Below are 8,315 nucleotides of genomic sequence, written 5' to 3' on the forward strand. Positions count from 1 at the left end.
AAAAAAAAAAAAAAAAAAAAAGAAGAAAGCTTTGAAAAAGCTTGACACACACACACACACAGGTTTATATTTTCCCCCCTCGGTCTTTGAGATTGTGAAGGAGATCTCACAGTTAAAGGCAAAAGAGGCTGTGACATTCCTTCAACTTTTATTTATTTTCTTTCTTTCTTTCTTTCTTTTTTTTTTTTTTTTTTTAATGCTTTTGTTGGCATGGTTTACCAAACAGATCCGTACCCTCCTCGCAGACCGCTGTCGCAGCCCAAAATCGCTCTGTGGCCCCAGCCTGAGGGGAGGTCTGAAATTGAAATTACTATGAGAGGAGAGAAAAAAAAAAAAAAAAGTGCAAAAAAAAAAAAAAACCCAGAAGAAGTGAAGTGATTGGATTCAGCTGCTGGCAGCAAACTGGTAACCAAAAAATATGGGAGACTTGTGTATGTTTGTTTCATAAAGCACTTATTTCTTGTTTTATTTCTAGCAGCACTTGCGGCTGGCTGCCAGCAGGGCTCGTGGTTTTGGTCCTCGGTGCAGATATAACGCCACTGGAGTCTCACACACACACACACACACGCACACACACACACACACACACACACGAACACACAGAATGGATAACACTTGGCCAAACAAGCCATTTACATTGGAGTTGAATCTGATCTTCCACGGCAGTTGGTATTTGTTTAAAAAAAAAAAAAAAAAAGAATCTTTATTTTTTTTTAAAAAACCCAAAAAACATGAAACCCTCGTACAATATGATATTCAGTGCACGTAGGTAATATAATAACCCAATTTGAAAAAGCTGAGAAAAACACAGCCCTGTCCAAGGATCAGACTGCCGGCTTTTCATTGGAGGTTTGCACGCAGTGGATGTTCTGAACTCGGTTAATGGAAGTGAACATGTCACACTACATTTCCCCGACCTCTTCAGCTCAAACCCAAAGTGTTTCTGCTGTTACAGTGTAACACAAGAAAGCAAATAAAAACCTTTTCTACAGTGTCGTGATTTTATAGCTTTTTCCAAATTGCAATTATATCCCGCGTCCCCCGTAGTAACTATGCACATCTGTTGGATTCTTATTTAATCTGCTTCTTTCTCTTTCGACTCTTGAATAACAAATGGTCTTTAAAAAAAAAAAAAAAAAAACTGTTTACACATCAACGCAGCACTGACATCCCGTTCTTTTACCCTCATCTGCTTTTGTTTGTGTTCTTTTTTTCCCCCCCTTTCTTCAGCAGTCATCTTTTTTTGTTGTCATTTTTTTTAATGTTGCGTACAAACTGTCATAAAAACCTTGTATTATTTAATGATCAACATGTATAATATCCAGGAATTGTACTTTACCTTGCTCCTATGTAAAGTTTACCTGTTTCCGTTGTTGTTTCTGTCGCTATGCTTCCTCTCATGAACACTTTGTCAGGAAATTGAATCTGACGGATTTTGCTGGTACGTTTCCATAAAAGATCATGAGGTATATTTTTGTTTTTTGTTTTTTTTTGTTTTTTTCAAAGGGACAAACAGACCTGACAACAGTGAGTGAAATTGGCATTGTGATTGTACATTTGTTTATTTTAAGAATAAAATAGGAATTTTGTAACTTAATGTTCCCCGCTACTCTCCTCTCTCCACCGAGGTTCGGTGATGATTTAAAGGGTCGTGTGAAACTTTTATTGTGGTAGTCACACATATAAGACCTTTTCCCAACAGAACATCAGTAATGCGACTTCCTTGGGGGAAAAAAAAAAAAAAAAAGGGTCACATTTACATGCATCAATGCTTTCAAAGTCCAAGCTAAAAAAAAAAAAAGAAGTTAACTAAACAAATTGGACACTTTTGCGAAAGACTGTGCAACAAAGTTTTCATAACTTATAATAATACTGCGTGCTCGGCGAAATGAAGCCGTGGGATTATTGTGGTGGTGGAGAGTGCACAAAGAGCCTGTAAAATGTTTAAAACAGCAGCAAGTATTTCTTTGTTGAACAAAACAACTGAGAAGGAAAACGCCTTATTGTTCTGCCTTCCGTCCTCTGCACTGGTTTATCCTGCTTCGAAGGGGCTGGAGACGATCCTGAAAGCAGGCTGGACCCTGAACAGGTCGCCAGTCCACCACAGGACACATCACGAGCAAATTTAGAGTCACTTATGAACCTCAAACCCACACGTGCACAGGGATATCATGCAAACTCGACCTTCAGGCTTTGGCAGAGTTTTCAGCCTGGGAAGAAAATGCACAAACGTGCAAACTCCACACATAGAGAATCCATGTATTTAACTAATTACCTCAAATCGCTCGATCAAACCAGGGAAGTTCTCACTGAGTCAGGAGTGCTAACCACCACTCTTCTCTGCTGCCTCTTCAAGTTCGGTTCAATCAGATGTCCGTGCCACATTTATACATTAATAGCGGGTCTCCAGTTGCTTTTTTTTTGGGTTTGAATAGCAGCATTCAGTCATATTGCAGGAGCCACACTAACGGAGCCGTCCCACCACATTCTGTTTTGATGGAGCCAAGTGAGAACACACCCTGAGTGTGGGAAAATGTAGCCAGGCAACTGAAGTTGTTTATAGAGGATATTTAATTTAAAAAGGTTTTTCACCATATTTTCCGGGTATTCGGATTACATTTCCACGTCTTTCTCAATATGAAGGGCCACCACAGAGTGCGCTCCTAATACTCCGAGCGCATTTAGCAGTCACCACTTGTTTAGTCTCCTCTGCGACTGCTAACAAGGAGAGATCTGAATGTGTTATATGCAGGAGGCATGTTCAGTGGTGTCGTCCTCAGTCCTTTGGAACGAGGGACAGGACAAGGATTGGGGGGTGGGGGGATGGTGGGGGGGGGATACACAATCCGTCACATTACGACTGCCACTACCATGGCTGCATTTCAAAGGTACGCTCTGGAAAAAAAGCAAACAGACATGGAGACAGAAACAGAGACAGGGAGAAGCGGGGTGAAGCTGTTTTACATTATTCCAAGACATAATAGAGCCAATCTAAGTGTGCCTATGAACACGTACGCACGCAGAAACAGGGGGAGAGGCCCGAGAGCTACACCATCCCCATGTGTTTTTTTAAGGTTCAGATTGGGAACATTCTCGGGATTTCCCTGAATATAGATTGTGTGGAAAAAGCTCCCGCTGGTTTCAGGTTCACATTCTCAGCGTTCTCAGCCATGTCTAGCAATTATAATAATGAACTCCGGAGGAGCAGCGGGACCCAGACACCCGGGCAAATTAGCATAATGTCCTGCATGCACGGGAGAGGCAGCGGCAGAGAGGCAGACTCATTTAAGAAGGGTTAGTATAGAGATCGTTCTTTTTTTCTTTAGTCCCTGTTCAATTTGGTGGTCGAACATGATGCCAGCGATGATGTACGCTTGATTTTTATACCAGGTCTTAAGTAGTTTTGCAGCAGCACAAAGCAAGACTTCACTTCTTTCCTTATATTATGCAATTCAAGAGAGAGGAACACAAACAAGAGTTTATGAGGAGACAAAACCACTTCATTCATAGGCCTGCGCACACATACACACATCTCACACACACGCACACAGACATCTGACAGCCAAATACAAACTGTTTACTTGACCTCTACAAATGTTTCAGAGGAGCAGCTCAGGCGGGAAGTGATCCTCGAGGGTCTCATACCACTCACAGAGCTGTATATCTCTCCCTATGTTTCCGTCTCCACTAACAGGGCTGTGTGCTGAGCAAGGGTGTGCGCAGAGTGTGTGTGTGTGTGTGTGTGTGTGTGTGTGTGTGTGTGTGTGTGTGTGTGTGTGTGTGTGTGTGTGTGTGTGTGTGTGTGTGTGTACATCTTGATTTCTCATTTAGTCCCAGGATAAACTCCAGGCAAATGGGCTCTCCAGTGTGTGTGTGTGTGTGTGTGTGTGGGGGGGGGGGGGGGGGGGGGCAACTGAGGAATCAGCATGAAGCCTCGACCTCCATGAACTCTGTCTTATCTGATGTTACCTGAGCTCAGACACTGTCATCTGAGACTGACCGAGGTCAGTCCGGACCCCATGTAAAATCCATTCAACTTCTCTTAATACAGTCTGATTGTAAGTGACCCCTCCCCTTTGCCACCCTGGAGGGTCTCAAACTGTGACAACAATAACTGTGTACTTTGGCGCACTCTAGTGGCTTTTCTTTTTAATCCACCCATAGGGACCTGAGCGAGGGGCCCACCTATATGGTGTTCCATACAGCCAAAGAAGTGCTGCATGTGGCCAAACTTGAACTTATTATGTTAGTGGGACTTCTGCGATAGTTCCAACTCTGCACATTTTGCCTGCACAAGAGCTTTCCCTCTGTGCAAATGAATGCCAGCTCCGAAAAGTTGTTCGCCCTTCACAGAGATGATGTTGAGAGACAACTTGTGTTTTGACCTGCAATAAAAGAGATGATCAACCGGCATGCGAACCGCATCCAGGCAGCGGCCCAGACCCTCACAGACATGCTCGGCTGTAAGTCAGCCCGCACCAGCATCCATTCATCACTAGATTAAAGCACGCTCGTGTCTTTCGCCCCGAGTTGGAAACATTTGAATCCACGAAAATCATTTGATGCTGTGAAATGTGCCTCAAAGAAAGTACACTTATGAAACTTAAAATACCAACATTTAAAGACTTCTGCCAGTTCAGATTATACAATTTGATACTGGCCACACTGTCTGAAGAAGAAGAAGAAAAAAAAAAATGGGGGGGGGGTTACTATGAAAATGCAAGTGTCAGGACCATGGACAGCGACCAAACACAAAAACAAAAGGTCTTTGTCCAAAGGCCCCTCTCTTCATGTCAGTGTTTTAAATTATACACCATCTCAACTGTCAGAAAATGGCAAACTGTTGCAGCACGACTGAGCGAACAGAACATAAGACAGGGCAAACCTCAGCTCGGTGCCAAATATTCATGCAAAACAGGCCTTTTCCATAAGTTTCAGCCAGGCAATAAAATTTCAAAAATTTGGGCAGGGGGCCCCATCTTTGGCTGAAACCGAGCATGAAGGAGCTCTGTGTGTTCCTCCCATCAGATGAAAGGTTGTTAAAACTTTATCAGGCGAGTGTTAATTGAGAACTAATGGACTGGTAATTCGGGGGCGGTCACAATGATCCAGCGACTTACAACCCCGGTGACATTTAGATCGTGTTGAGGCTTTTTGTAAAAATCCATGTGCGCGACGGTGGCCGAGCCGGGATGCCAGGCGAAATAAGACAGAAAAGAAAATGTTTTAAAAAGAAAAAAGAAAAAGGAAAAAAAAAAGGGAGTAGGGGGATGAAGGATGCCCGCCATCGTGTCTGGTTCTGCTTCAGACATTCATCCCCTCTGTCTCCAAGGATCATAACTCGTGTTAGAGGAAGGTTTTATGGTTTATGACTGGAAAATAAAATGCTGCGTGTTTCCTGCAGGCGAAACGATGATTTACAACTATGAGTGATAAAGTGAGCGGCCGCCTGACATCGCGGATGTGTGAGGCCTGCCGAGGATCCAGACATGTCCGACATGTGGATGCGAGTGCGGTCATATAGCCAGTGTGGTCGCCGCACTGTGGTTATATACACTGGAACAGGGCACAGAGGGGGGGGGGGGGGGGGGGGGGGGGGGGGGGGGGGGGTTCTGGCTCACTGGCAGGTATCAATACCTGACATCATCATCTCACATAATTAGCACAGTGTCCACATCCTTCTCCAGTGAAGGAGGATTATTTCATGTGGTTCGCGACTGGAACCCAAACCTCTAACCAGAAGATCTAACCGAGAGCATAAATACCTCTGGGCTCTGCCGTCTGCAGACATGCTTACTCAACTTCAGCGGCTCCGCTCCAAAAAAACTCCAATCATATATGTTTATTGTTATCTTCTGCCCAAAATTGAGGCCTGATTATTTAAATGATGTCTTGATCACCTGGCAACGAGCTCAAACGGGCCACGACAGGCCTGTCCCGGCTCCTTCCACTGATCTAATGCAGGGGGCCCAGCTCGTGCCAAGACCTCTCTCTGCTGAGGTCATCAGTCTTACGCCGAAACCGCAGGCGTGCGCCAGGCTGATCAATAATCCCCATCACGCCTCACCGCACGTCACTCAAACCTCAGAGGGCGGGCGAGCAGAGGAGGACCGGGGGACCTGGCGGAAACCGGATACTCTCCGGGATGCGTCGCGTCTCAGAGGGGGGATGACGACTCTGTCTCCCTCTGAAACACCATCTACTGTTACGGCGCGCTTCCTCCGCTCTGATTAGACGCTTCCCGGCGAGGCCTCGAGGAAACCTCGCCGGCAGACGCCACGTGTCAGAAGATGATTTCTATTATCGTGTTTATTCTGTGTCTGATCTGACGTGCGTCTCACATCCCGGAGAAAAGACTACCTGTCACTCTCTGCAAGACACAGAAGTCTCCACTGCTCTGTGCTGAAATCAGCCCAACAAATCCAACATCTCTCCACTCTTCTGCTGGTCCTTTTGACACCGAGCATCATCTGCAATATTTCTGCAATATTACTCTTAGTTTCCTTTTAATACAAAACAAAATAAAAATTATTTGGCCTCTTATTGAGGGTATCTATTGTGTTTTCTGAGTTAGAGTTCAGCACTGAAATACTGTCAACGCTATCGTCTTCTTTTTATATTATTGTTACTTTGTTTATTGATTATATTTTCATACTTATTTATTTATTGTTTGAATTCTTTTATGTTGATACTCGTAATTACTATCTACTTGCTGCTGCAACAATGAAAATGTCCCTATTGTGCGACAAATAAATGATTATCTTATCTTCTCTCCCCCCTCAAGGCAAAATGAACGCAGAAGCCTTCAAAATAAAAGCAATGTACAGTCGGGGTTTTTTTTATTTTTATTTTTTTTGACAAATGCCAATTCAAATTCAACAGTTTTAAGTAGAGTAGACAAAGCCTTACGGCCTCATGTTAATCTTCGGATACCAAGTCTCATGTTAATGATCAGTGTCATACTGAGTTGTATTATATCATATTGTTTTGTATTGAACCCAATGGGATTGTATCATATCGCATCATAATTTATCATATTGTACCTAATTAAATATTGTCCCAGCAATTTGTTTAATCTAGTATTCTATTGGATCATAGTGGATTAAATCCACTTGTTTTTTATCTTATTAGCTCAAATAGTATTGTATGCTATCATAAAGGATTATATTCTGTCACATCATATCATGAGGAATATGATTGTATTGTATTATATATATTCTATTTGTCTACATGTTTCATCCTGCAATCTGAAAGAAAACATGATCTAGTTAATATAATAATCTAATATTTATCAGAAGAAGCTTTTTTGGACTATGGCAGGGTAGATAAACATGTACTGGGTCAGTCAGTTAATCACTTTGACACTTGAATTTATCAGTGAAACAAGAAATGTACAAACTCATATAAATCCCAGGGTGAAGAAGCCCAAATAGAATGAGAAAACACACTAAAACAATCTGTTTCCTCTCCAAATGGAGATTAAAAACAAGCAGTAGAGTCAAGTGGAAAGACGGGAGAAAGAGAAGGTACGTTTCGCCTGAGGCTGAAACATATAGCATGTCTCTCTCAGGCACCAGCAGCTAAATCACACTTGTTCCTGCACTGAGGCCTGCAGCGGCAGTATTTCTTAAACTATGGGTCTGGCCTTTAATTGGATCACGGCTCTATTTCTGGTGGGTCCTCACACGTCAAACACACCAGTTTGTTTTAATCAGCTCGGGTCTCAAAGCAGGACTCAATTTACACAATTTATGCCTGAGCTGAAAAGGTTTAGTAAACCTGGCTATAAAAGTGCACTGTGTGTGTGTGTGTGTGTGTGTGTGTGTGTGTGTGTGTGTGTGTGCGTGCGTGCGTGCGTGCGTGCGTGCGTGCGTGCGTGCGTGCGTGCGTGCGTGCGTGTGTGCGTGTGTGCGTGTGTGTGTGTGTGTGTGTGTGTGTGTGTCCCTGTCAGCCTATACTCACTCGCTGTTCTATGGTGGCCAAGCCAAGGCCAGCGACTGGTAGATCCACGGGGAGTGTAATAACAGATTAATGTGGCGTGCCAGGGCCCATGACCAGACGTGTTTGACGCTAATGCTCCACTGTATATTATCCAGCTTGCAGAAATGTTGGATGTGAGCGATGGGATCCAAGGACAGGGATGTTTAGGTACTAATTACCAAACAGCAAGGCACAAGTCTCGCTCCATATTTCCTTACTCCTGTGGAAACACTAGGCAGGCTCCATTTATTTTCTTTGACTGTTGTTTCTGGCAAGCCCGCCTCTCAGTAAACACCACTCGCCCACCATTGTAAATCCGACAGGCGCAGATCTTT

The sequence above is a fragment of the Lipophrys pholis genome (assembly GCF_963383615.2).
Source record: "Lipophrys pholis genome assembly, chromosome: 21".
Lineage (NCBI taxonomy): Eukaryota > Metazoa > Chordata > Actinopteri > Blenniiformes > Blenniidae > Lipophrys > Lipophrys pholis.